This window comes from Octopus bimaculoides, chromosome 18 (assembly GCF_001194135.2).
Source record: "Octopus bimaculoides isolate UCB-OBI-ISO-001 chromosome 18, ASM119413v2, whole genome shotgun sequence".
Lineage (NCBI taxonomy): Eukaryota > Metazoa > Mollusca > Cephalopoda > Octopoda > Octopodidae > Octopus > Octopus bimaculoides.
Genome location: NC_068998.1, coordinates 16,660,524 through 16,673,563, shown reverse-complemented (window position 1 = coordinate 16,673,563; position 13,040 = coordinate 16,660,524). Strand labels below are relative to the sequence as shown.

Here is a 13,040-nt window from a genome sequence, read left to right as displayed (position 1 = left end):
ACATGAGCTTTTTTATCTTTTTTTTTTTTAATTCAGCTTGATACACAATCCATAAGGAGTTTGTTAGAGGGTTATATAGTTCTAAATGTATGAGATGCTGTATCCAATAGGATACCCGGCAGCTGCAGAACGTTTTCAGTTGTATTTCATCAACAGTGCTATGCAGTTTCTCTGATCTTAACTATACCTAAGTACGATACAAGTAATGGAAGCACTGAACAACTAGTGAGAGTTCTATTAGCTTACATTAATAAATTGAAATCGACCAATGAGAGACTGTGTTCTATTAGATACACCACACAAGCTGAAATCTGTTTATATGTACGATATGAATATTGTATGGATGATATGTGGTTCACAGTAAGTTCCTTTCACAACTACAAGGTCCCAGGTTTGGTTCCACTACATGATATCTTGGATAAATGTCTTTAGCATATCCTTTAGCTGACTCAAGAGTGGAGGCGCAATGGCCCAGTGGTTAGGGCAGCGGACTCGCAGTCATACGATCGCAGTTTTGATTCCCAGACCGGGCATTGTGAGTGTTTATTGAGCGAAAACACCTAAAGCTCCACGAGGCTCCGACAGGGGATGGTGGCGAACCCTGCTGTACTCTTTCACCACAACTTTCTCTCACTCTTACTTCCTCTTTCTGTTGTGCCAGTAATTCAAAGGGTCAGCCTTGTCACACTGTGTCACACTGAATATCCCCGAGAACTACGTTAAGGGTACACGTGTCTGTGGAATGCTCAGCCACTTGCACGTTAATTTCACGAGCAGCAACAACAAGCTGACCCAAGCCCTGTAAGTGAAATGCAATGAAAACTATATAGAAATCTGATAGATGAAATGAGCCTGTCATTCAAAGATCCAGCATTATCAAACTGTGCTACACTGATTCTACTTCTGAAGTATATTAAAGTACATGTACCTGTAAAATACTTAGCCACCTCACATACTAAATCATTAATTAGTTCATTCAACTGATCAAACAATTAGATGCTCAGATGTCAAAACTGACACTGAGTCCATCATAAAATGACCATATTACATTAAATGAAAATGTGGGTAAACAAAAAGAGAAAGCAAATTAAGGAATATTAGGTGGTTAATCACTTTTTTTTTTTTGTCCATTTATTCCTCACTTCTCTGGAAACCTGTCATCATCATTTAACATCCACTTTTCCATGCATGTTTGGATCAGATTGAATTTGTTGAAGATTTTCTGCAGCTAAATGCCTTTCAAGTCACCGTCCCTCACCTGTTACCAAGCAAGGTAATATTTCCTGTGGCCAGACATTTTTCATGCTCGTTTACAACCACCACTTACGTCAAGACAGGTGCACATACACACACATAGTACATACATATATATATATATATATATATATATATATATTTCGTTTTGGGATTTGGTTTGCAAGATTTTTTATGTGATTTCGTGTGTTGAAGCATTTCTGTTGCGTCTGGGGAGAGTCATTTTCTTATTGTGCCTTGAAATTTAACACACTCACCGGTAAAATTTCAAGACACAATCAGAAAATGACTCTCCCCAGACACAACAGTGTATATATATATATATATATATATATATATATAAAATGGGCTCGTTTTAATTTGTCTACCAGATCCACTCACAAAGCTTTGGTTGGCTCAAGGGCTATGATAGAAGACACTTGCTCAAGGTGCTATGCAGTGAGACTAAACTAAAGCCCACATGTTTGAGAAGCAAGCTTCTCAACTACACACCCAGGCTTGCACCTTGTATATCTACACCGTTGTATTCTTGCATAAGCTTAATTTTTCTTCCGAAAACTAATCAAAATCTCAAGTTGATGTTAACTTATAATATAAGTCAGGCACATACACACATTCTTTCTGTCCAGGCAAGTACAAGACTGCAGAAACTCAAGCTGTAAAACTAGTGATACAAAAAAATGTGAGTCATCTTACTCAACTATCAGTTTTGCCTTTGGCAGAATTTATTTAAATCAATAGGCTGTTGATATACTGGTTAACAAATGATTGGTGTAATATAACCCATAATACCACAGATCAATATATAACTATGGACAAGCCTGGCTTAGTCAACAATTGCTAAGATTAAGCACCAAATGATCAACGTCGAAGTGCAGTGCTGAGCTGAAATGCTATCAGTGGAATAGCTATAAAAGGCATTAACTATATTGATTTCAAATTTTTGTACAAGGCCAGCAACTTCCAGGGAGTGGATAAGTCAAGTACATTGACCCCAGTACTCAACTGGTACTCATTTTATTGACTTCAAAAGGATGAAAGACAAGATCAACCTCAGAAGCATTTGAACTCAGAACATAAAAACGGATAAAATTCCATGAAGCACTTTACCTGGCATGCTAATGGTTCTGCCAGCTCACCGCCTTAGTGTTATATTAAAATCTATAAAGTCAATATGCTTCCTCTTCCACCTCTCCATTTATAGAGGGATCTGATTGGGGAAAATTCGAATTAATAATTATGCTTGCACAATAGTGAAACTGATGTAGTCACTGTGGGATCTGAAAAGACTTTAAAATATAGTAAAACTAAGAAGTAGACCTGTTCTAAAATTCATCTAAGACTTACATCCTGATGTTGTCAGGCATCCTATCAAAAGACACCACATTTCTCAAATACCAAACACTTTGAAAATTGTTAACAGCTCCAATGAATAGTAATGGTGGGTGAGTGAGAAGACATTGGGCAAGAAAGGTGGATGCAGTCAAAAATGAGAATTAACCATTTTCAGGTAATGTACATTTACCAGAAGATACAACAGTTTATCTATGCTGGTGAACAACACTTTTTAAAGACAGTCCATCTCTGACCATCCTGTCTTTGAGGTGGCATATCAAAAACTATTTTGTCTGTGTCCTTTCCTTTTCATTTTTTAATGAAAATTATACATTTTTGAGAGAGTACACTAATATTTGCTGTTGATAGTAGGTTAAGTGACCAGATAGCAGCTTCCTCACTGATTTATGTAATGTGTACCTAATTAAATAGAGGCAACTATGCACAGGGGTCATAACTTCTAATTTACAGCAACAGTAATATATGTCTTTACATATTCATTTTTATTACATGCAGTGCCATGTAAAAGCACCCGTATGGCATCCGGTGCCACATAAAAGCGCCTGTGCTGCACCACTTAAAAGCACCCAGCACATTATAAAGTGGTTGATGTTAGGAAGGGCATCCGGCCACAAAAACCATGCCAAATCAGACTGGTGTCTGGTGCAGCTCCCCAGCTCTGGTCAAACTATTCAACCCATGCCAGCATGGACAACAGATGTTAAATGAGGATGATAATTTTGCTTCAGTAGCTTATGCATACATGTGTATATGCATGCGCATATATATCTACATACACACACATATATATAGATTTTGTATGTACATATGTGTGTATATACGTGTGTGTACGTGTGTGTGTGTGTGTGTGTGTGTGTGTGTATACATGCAGGCATGGTTGTGCAGCTTAGAAACTTGCTTCCCACATGGTTTTGAGTTCAGTTCTAGTGCATAGCACTTTGAATAACTCCTTGAGCAAGTATCTTCTACTACAGTCATGAGCCAATGCCAGGCTTAGTGAATGGACTTCATACACAATTTGTTGACAGGAAGACCACTGAATATATATATATATATATATATATATATATATATATATACATCTGTATTATTTTATTACCTTGTCTCAATATCACATAATAATTGTAAACAAGGGTCAATCTCATATAAGCAGTACCTTTTGTTTCTTATTTTCCATCAAACCAAATCCAACTATAGGAAGCATTACCTTGCTAGGAAACAGGTGAGACTTGGCAACAGGCAGGGCATCCACCCATAGGATATCCTAAATCAGTGAATTCTGTCTGATCCATGCAAGCATAGAAAAGTGGACAAAATTCATTGACAGAGTAGAAGGAAAAAATGTTATTTTAAATATGTTAGTGACACGGTACCAAGTTCAAGTATAAAGGTCCCACGGTCCTGCATTCCATATCAGTTGTAGCCAGATCTGCTGGCTTAGAGAATGTAAAACTCCATTTCATTAATTTCTTTCCTGTCAATTTTTCCTTGAAGGACTGTCTGAAATGCTGGATTTTCCACACCCATGACAAGTTCAATTTTACTATAATAAGGTGTGGCTGTGTAGTAAAAAGCTTGTATCCCAACCACATGGCTCCAGGTTTAGTCTCATTGCGTTGCAACTTCGGCTGACCAAAGCCTCGTGAGTGGATTTGATAGACAGAAATTGAAAGAAACCCACCGTATGTATGTATGTATGTATTATGTCTATGTGTTGTGTTTGCCCTCACCCTTCTACTGCTTGACAACTGGTGCTGGTGTGCTTACATCCCCATAATCTTCATAACTTAACAGTTTGGCAAAAGACCAAAAGAATAAACACCAAGCTTTTAAAAAATAAGTACTGGAGTCAATACATTTGACTAAAACTTCTTTAACCCTTTAGTGTTTAAACCGGCCATATCAGGCCCAATATATTCTACATGTTTTGTATTCAAACTGGTGATATCTAGTCTCTCACACCTAACCTACATTGACATTCTAAAAATAAACAATCACATCAGTGAAACCTCAAAGCTATAAGATAATGCATGATTAATTCAAAACAATTTGAGTGAAAAAGTAAATATTACATTTAACAGAGTAATCTGAACACTAAAGGGTTAAGGGAGTGCCCCAGCATGTCTGCAGTCTAAAGACTGAAACAAGTAAAAGATAAAAGATACATATCTCACCAACACTGGCCACAACTACGATTCCGCTTAGCTTGATGTGTACTCTCAAGCACAGCCGAAAATTCTGGCAATTAACTGTGCTTGAGAAAACCATGTCAAACTAAGTGAAGTCATAGTCAACGATAGGGCCAGTGATGAGAGAAGGGTACCTGATGTGATGAGTTTGAATGTATATATGATTATGTCTCCTTGTCATGACATCATGTGAGAGTTGTAAATGAGTGTCATTTTCATACAAACAGTGTAATTCGTTTCCAATGATCTCCAAAAATTGTCTGGCTATAAGGGAAATATGACCTTGCTTGGAAATAGGTGAGAAGTAGCAAACAGGAAGGGTATCTAGGAGTGGAAAATCCTCTTCAAAAACTGTTGAATCCATACATACATGGAGAAGTGGACATTAAAATAGTGATGATTATAATTTTATCCTATCTAGCTATATACACACACACACACACACACACATTAATATCAACTAGTGATAATGAGTGCTCAACACCACATTGGTGGATAAATATTCTTTACTCGTGGGTTAAACAGGCTACCATTGGTTTCATTCTAAGAGAAATAACTCCCTTAACAATTTTCAAGCCTATTGCAAAGAACATTGGTGTTCGTCTCCACATCACTGATGCTGGCACAATGATAAAATTAAAAGCTGTCCATCACATTTCAAGTAAGGTTTTTGTGGTTTTTATCTTTTTTAAACCATTAACATGCATCTGCCACTGCCTATGTTCTACCAAATGCACATACATCTGTTTTGCACTCTCAGCTACTAGTTCTCTTACTATGCTTGGCTTTACTTAGGCCATTCATAAGAAAATGGTAAGAACATGAGCGTTGTTATATAGCAACTCTACTGCTACAAAGAAACAGAATGCAGGAAATGGGGAACTCCTAACTGAACAACTGTGCTGTTAGGAATAAGACGTCCACCATTAAGTAATTATGGAAATTTTCCAACCCTGTCTAGTTTTCTTAACCTGCATATCTCTCCTTAACCTACAGCATACACTATAGTGAGTAAGCATGTGTGTGTATGTATGTGTTTGTGTGTACATGTAAACTCTAAACAGCAAGGGTCTTTTACCTACAAGATAAACAGCAGAAAAATCGATTTATATTTAGATACCAAATTAGAAAAAGAAAAACAAATTTTATAAATATTAGGAAAGGAAAAAAAAAAACAGATCTTAAGCATGAATATGAAAGAGTATGAAGGACGTGTGTGAAATATGGCTGCTCTATGTTAGTGTTTCTAATGGTGGGAGGAAACTACAGTTTTACTGGTACCCATAAGTGCATTTATGGTTTTCCATGTGAATACATGCAAATGTACATTTTGGCATGCATTTGTGCATCTACACATGCAAATTTCTGTGGATTTCTTCAGCAGTCAAATTTAATGAGAAGCTATTTAATATTCTAAATACTGTTGAAACAAACTAGGTTTAATACAAACAACAGTTTGGGCAAATATAAAATGAAAGCAAAATTTTAAAATATCTATTGCTTTCCATAATATCTCATAAATCCTTTGCTGCTACCCAAGACAATGTAATTAAATAATTAACTTATGCTAAGGCTCAGGGCCACGAATTTTGTAAAGGGAGGAATATGGTCAGAGTCGCTTCAGTGCTTTACTAGTGACTATTTTGTTGACTCCTAAAAGATGAAAAGTAAGAGTAAAAAATTAATCCTAACCCCTGTCGGTGGCGCTTTCAACTCAAAATGTAGAAAGATGAAATTCAAATACAATAATGTGTATAGACCAACATCTTACTGTCTCAACCATCTCTAACAAGCTAACATGGTTAAACATACAAAAACAAGAGGTTAGGAAATGATGTGAAGTCATTCATCCTTACAAGAGCATTTGGAAATAAATCTCATTAACATAATACATTAGTTATGGAAACAAGAATTTAACTTTAAAAAATTACAAGTATCCACAATTGTTGTTATACATACTTATAAATAGCATAAAATTTTAAATGTAAGTTTGACACAGTGTCATGTCAAAAATATCTCACTTTGCAGCAACCAAAAATAATAATAATAATAATAATAATAATCAAAAGAGAAATAATTGCATTAAAGGAGACCATTCAAATTATTCTAATCCAATATTTGTATTGCTTTTAAACAATTATCACCAAGACATTAGAAATAAACAAAACTGAAAGATAGGAAAGGAATTATCAAGCTTTCTAATTTTCTGTGAATGTAAGTCACTCATAGAGTAGCATGATGATGTAAATCTATCACTGTTGATGCAAACAGTAATTAAAGCAAAGAAAAGGTTCTTGTTATAGTTTTAAGAGCACTATAACAATATTGCTAAAGAGAGACCCTACAAGTATGAATATGTAATAGAGAATATACAGAAGTCCCATAAAACTACTGCTTTCAGGAAATGAGGTGATGATGCAATAGACATTGCATTGCAAAAGAGCTACTAATTTTTCTAATTGTGCATTTGTGAACAACTGCATCATTGATTGTAGGTTTCCAAAAGGTCAATCACGAGCTCATACACTTACAATATATGTGCAGTCCAGAATGATTGAATTACTATAAAGTATTCTTGTTTGATGCATTGACTTATCAGCAATGTTTTGCCAATATATGCCTACTTCGTTCAAAATGCATTTGTCAACTCTAAGCAATACTATACTTGCCCAAGGTTCTGCCTTGTGCAATTGAACCCTATGGTTGCAAAGTAAAGGATAATTAATTAACCCTTCCTTCATAAATGCTATCTGCTCACACAAACACTGTCATCTAATATAAGAAACAAATCTCAGTTAAATGGAATTATTTCCTGACTAGAAAACATTCAGAGCAATAGTTATATTTTTAAAGGTACATAAAACAAAAAGGTTAAACCCTGAATTAAAAAAAATAAAGACTGATGATGATTGTATGTGGAGTGGTGTGTATGCAACTGTATGTGGGTGAGAGGTCAGTAGGAGCAGACCCACCTGTGAACTAAAGCTGGCTGGGCTGATTCCTCCTCCAATTGAGGTGCGGTTGGCATTGGCATTTGAGACAGGGTTAACAACACTGGGAATGCTGCCCGGGTTGATGGGTGCAATTGTGGCTGAAAGGATATATGGCATACAAACCAATCAGACATGATTGCTAGGGATAACAATTTGCAAGGTAACCCAGATTTCCAAAAGACAGAAAGACACAACAAATATATTCAGATCACTATTAACCCCACTAATTACAGAGAAACAAAGGAATCAAACCAGACCCTGATACAGAATATGGTTAAAGTAACATGTGAAAAAGAAAGAGGAGTGCAAAGATAGCCACCTGCATGGCTGCTAAAAAAGGTAAACTATTGGCTGAAGTTTAAGAGCGCTGGTTGGCTTAAAACTTATATCATAGATAAGGAAATATAGCAAATGAGCCACAAATAGTCTAAGAACAGTGAGAGTGATCAAGGAAAATAATTTTACCATTAGAATCTCTCACTTAACTTTTGATGCATTTTGTATAAATGATGAAGCAATAAAAAAAAAAAATCTTACATCCTAATTGTGCAGATGGCAAAAAAAAAAAAAAAAAAAAAAAAAGTGGCAACATGGTAAACTAGACCAGATCTACACAGAGGAAAAAATTTCAGAAGATATATATATATATATATATATGTATGTATATATATATATGTATATTAGGTATAAACAAATATAAGCATGAGTCAAAATTGGATTTGGGAGAATGTTTAAAATGGTTGAGTTTATTTTCTCTCCCATTATATTCAAATGGTTTAAAATCAAATAAAGGATGGTGCTCAAAACAAGAATGAGAGAGAAACTTCAGGTACTCATATCCAATAGAAGAGACAAGAAAAAAATACAGCATTTAACAAAACCAATTCAAGAACAATTAAAATAGAAATTATGCAAATGAATAAAATTCAAAAAATAAAGTAAATAGAAAAGAAATGACCAGTCAATGAAGACCATGTTAAGAAAACCAGCTGCCACCATCTTTGAATCAAGATGGAAGAATTTAACCATACTCACCGTTGGACAAAGGGCTGAGGTGGTGACAGGTGCATCTAAACCTAACAGGGCAAGGGTTCAAGTCATTACATGCAAACTTTATAAAGCAGACAAGGTTTAGACAGAAATTTCCAGAAGCCCATCAGAAATCAGCTATTAATAACCAACAATAATTAGTGCTAATAACCAACTAGTCATCTACTTCTTTACAACACATCACTTCATATATAAACATACATCAAATTGCTCTAACTTTTAACAAGCCTATATAAACAGTAATGTATATATCATAAAAAAAAAAGAGTTAAGACCCCCTTCAGTTATGAAGGGCCATGGGACTGCACCTAGAAAGTTACCCTCTGAGGAACAAGTCCAGGAAAGATTGTTTAGAGAAGACCAGCAGTCACTCATGCACACCAGCCATCGATGTTATCCAAGGGAAAGGCAGATACAGCCTGGCACCAGTGACATCACAACTCATTTCTACAGCAGAGTCAACTGGAGCAACGTGAAATAAAGTGTCTTGCTCAAGAACACAATACACAGCCCAGTCTGGGAATTGAACTCACACCCTCATGATTGTGAGCCCGACGGTCTAAGCACTGAGCCATGCACCTTCATATATATCATATTGTTCATGGTTTGTAACTGATTTGTATCTAAATATATCATAGATTTAGATATAAATCAGTCAGGTACAAACCTTGAACAATAATGCAATGAGGGTCAACAAAAGTCCTTCTGAATATTTCACTTACAATTCCAAATATTAACTAATATTTAACATGTTAAATAATCTGCAGTGAATCCTTTATCTTATCATTTTAGTAGCTTAATCAGAGGAAGAAGGGTAGTAACTATGACAACCCTTTTTCTCTCATATTGGTGGAGAGAAAAAAAAGAACCTAGAAGCCAGAGACTTAGAGCACCAAGGAACAGGTAAATAGTATTACACTGGATGCCAGATTAAGTGTGCCATTCAATGTTTAAGCAAAGTCACCTAGCAGTCAAATGGTGTACCACTGCGTAAGCAGGAGCAGACGCTATCAACAGTACCAGGAGAGTTCACCTAGGACAGTTCAATATATAACGATTTTGTAACAGATTGTTCACTGGGAGGAGTGTTAACATGTTTAATGCTTTAATATTAAAAAAATTAAGAGGGAATAATTATGTGATGAGAAAAAAAGAAAAACAAAATACAGCAAGTACAGGAGATAACTCTGGACATGTTCCTGCCTTGCTATTACCTCAACAGCAAAGACAATAACTCCCTGTATTTGTCAAAGTAATGTTAGTAGAACCTTTAAGCAATCATACAATAATGTATACTGGTTGGCTAATTGATATCTTAAAAAGGAGACCAAAAAAAAAACTTACAATAAGTATCACTTTAATACATTTTTAAGTACAATCACTGCTTACTTTATTCTCTCTCTTCCTTTCAAGTATAGTTTGACCAACCAAAGCTGACACAAACTTGATAAAATATTTCAGCTTAAGTTAGTTTCAACCAAAACTGACATTCTTGAGAAGACAGAATCATGTCTCTGTGTGTGTCTGAGAGAGAGATCTGTAGTTGTAAAATCATATTCAAGAAATCTTGATATCACTTTATCTTATTACACCATTCATCCAATCAAAATGCAATCATTCTCATCAACAATTAATAAAAAAAAAAATTAGTAATTAGAAAGGGTGTGTAACCAAAATAGGATTTGTGATGATACTAAGAAAAAAAATTTTTTTTTTCTTTCTTTTTTAATGTCCATTCAAATGTGAATATGGGGGAATGATTATTAAAACAAAAAGTATGGTGGATTACAAAACACAACACTGGATATTAATGTTGATCAATCCATCTTTATTGTTTACAGTTTGAGGAAAATTAATGTGAAACCTTGTTTTGTTTTGTTTTATTTTTAAATGCATTATCAATGAAATTCAGTTTTGTCCAATGCAATAAGATTGGGCAAGTTCAGGATAACCACACTTTGATTTAGGATAGATTTTATTCAGAAGATAAACAAAAACTGGAGGGGGGGGGACATTTAAATGGCAGATACAGAGTGAAATAGGAAGAATATGTAAACTACTAAAGAGGATAGTTTATTTTAATCATCATGTGTGTTCATACAAATACCTGGTCTATCTAAGTTTTAAAGCCCCAAAATGTAGGAGTTGTAAATAATCTTTGATCCAGAATGGTATTTATAAAAAAAAAATGTTGCCAAATTTAAGAACTCTTTCTTGGTTAGCACCTGTAAATATAAGCTGTATAAGCTCGCACAAAGATTTCCAAAACCTTAAATATACCACGAGCTACACAAGTTCAGGAAGACAACAACTCTAGGGCTGATGGTGTGATAAATATGTATTATCATGGCCCATTCTGTTATTGTTATTGAGGACAGCTCAATGTGGAGAATAATGAAAGCATTTACTAATGAATTCATAAGAGTAGTAATGTGTCAATCACACTTGTATATCTATCAAATATAAGACTGCAGAAATTCAACCACTGTTCCAGGGGTTTTTTTTTATTTGTTTTTTTTTTTCTTAGTCATGTAGTCAAGCTTTCAAACATTTGCTGATTCATGAACTGTAATTAGATATCAACACACTACATAGATTTTAAAATTATTAAATAGAAGCAATTGTAAAGTACATAAAAACAATGCTAAGGTTTCTCCACAGTAAATAGATTTATTATAAATGAAATAAAAATTAAATCAGCCATTCTCGGCAGTAAGAACCATTGTGTGGCATGTGTCACATACAAACCAAAACCATGTAGTTATGAAATATTGCACCTACCAAAAACACAACCCACCAGGAAATTGGTAATTATACCAAAGTAATTTGATATGCAAACAAATCATGCAGAAAAGTTAAAGAAAACTAATAACAACACTATTAATTACACTAATTAAACATGTCGAAATTGTTGCAGAAAATGTATTAATTTACCCTTTCAACTAATTCTATGGATAACGTGGATTATATCCTACTGACACTGGCAATAAAAGATGATTACAAGAACCCCATTTCAGAGAGAGGAATGAAGTTGTGCAATGTTGATCACATTAAAGACATGATTACTGTAAATGAAGTGGACTAGTTTCAACTGAGAACCAAAACTAGATTGTCTCATTTTACAATGCTTTGTCATAGTCAGATATACTTAAATAAAAACTGCTATGGCAGTAACTGGTGAATTAAAATGCAGGAACACATAAAAATTTAAATATGCAAATATAGTTCTATGCATTTATGTGCATGTGTATGTGTGGTGTGTTGTGTTTTCATTCCTGTTAGTACACAACATTAATCATATCTCAAACACAAATTAAGGAGGGTAGGTATAAAAAGAGTAACCTTCAAGAAATTTCAAAGAAAAAAATACGCCGAATCTTGGCACAAAAGATTTGAAAGCAATATCCTTTTAAGTTCAGACCAAATGCAAAAGACATTAGCAAAATGGAGGAGTATTAGTAAAAAGGTAACTAAGAGATTGGAAAGACTAAAAAAATAAAATCAGTTGTGGTTTTGGGGTTTTATTTTTTTTCTCTTTTTTCTTTCTTGAAAACAAGATTCAAAATTGCTTGAAAATGCCTGATATGTTTAAAACATGTTGATAACTTAAATAACTAGGCTATTTCTAATGTTTGTTTCAGATAAGAATGAAAAACCAACCTTGTTTTTAATTCAAATGTTTCATTGACTACTATTCTCATCTTGTTTCATTTTGTTTCTTTTACATGTTTTAGCCAATAACTTTGCTAATTATTTTCCTGAAGTAAATGGTGACATCCTACTCAGACAAATAAATAGATACAGGAAAAGCTTCATCACAATGCTGACAAAATTGTTCGGACAGCCAAATCCATTTTACAGTGAAATATTTGGCACTAACAAATATAGCCAGCCACAAAAAAAAAAAAAAAAAAATCTACAAACTCATTTAATATTTCATTGTACCTAGGTATATCTCTAAGAAAATTAAAGCAATTATTTGCTTAAAAATTCTTTAGACAGGAAAACATTAAGAAGAAGGGAAATAAAACCAAAGATGAGGATAGTAGTTTGAAGAATTCTTTGTAATAATAAAATATTTTAACAAAATAAATTTAGAAAAAAAAATGAGGAAAAGGAGAATATTTACAACTTAAAAAATATAAATTTATATCGTTATATTTTTAAATTAAGAAATAATTAAAGAAAGAAAACATTG

At 34.2% G+C, this 13,040-nt stretch overlaps 1 protein-coding gene across 1 annotated transcript in view; it reads right to left on the bottom strand.

The window, feature by feature from the left end:
- The window catches only part of LOC106871195 (histone-arginine methyltransferase CARM1), an 83,850-nt gene that overhangs the window by 1,030 nt on the left and 69,780 nt on the right, over window positions 1-13,040 (bottom strand). The gene's annotated exons all lie outside the window — the stretch shown is intronic.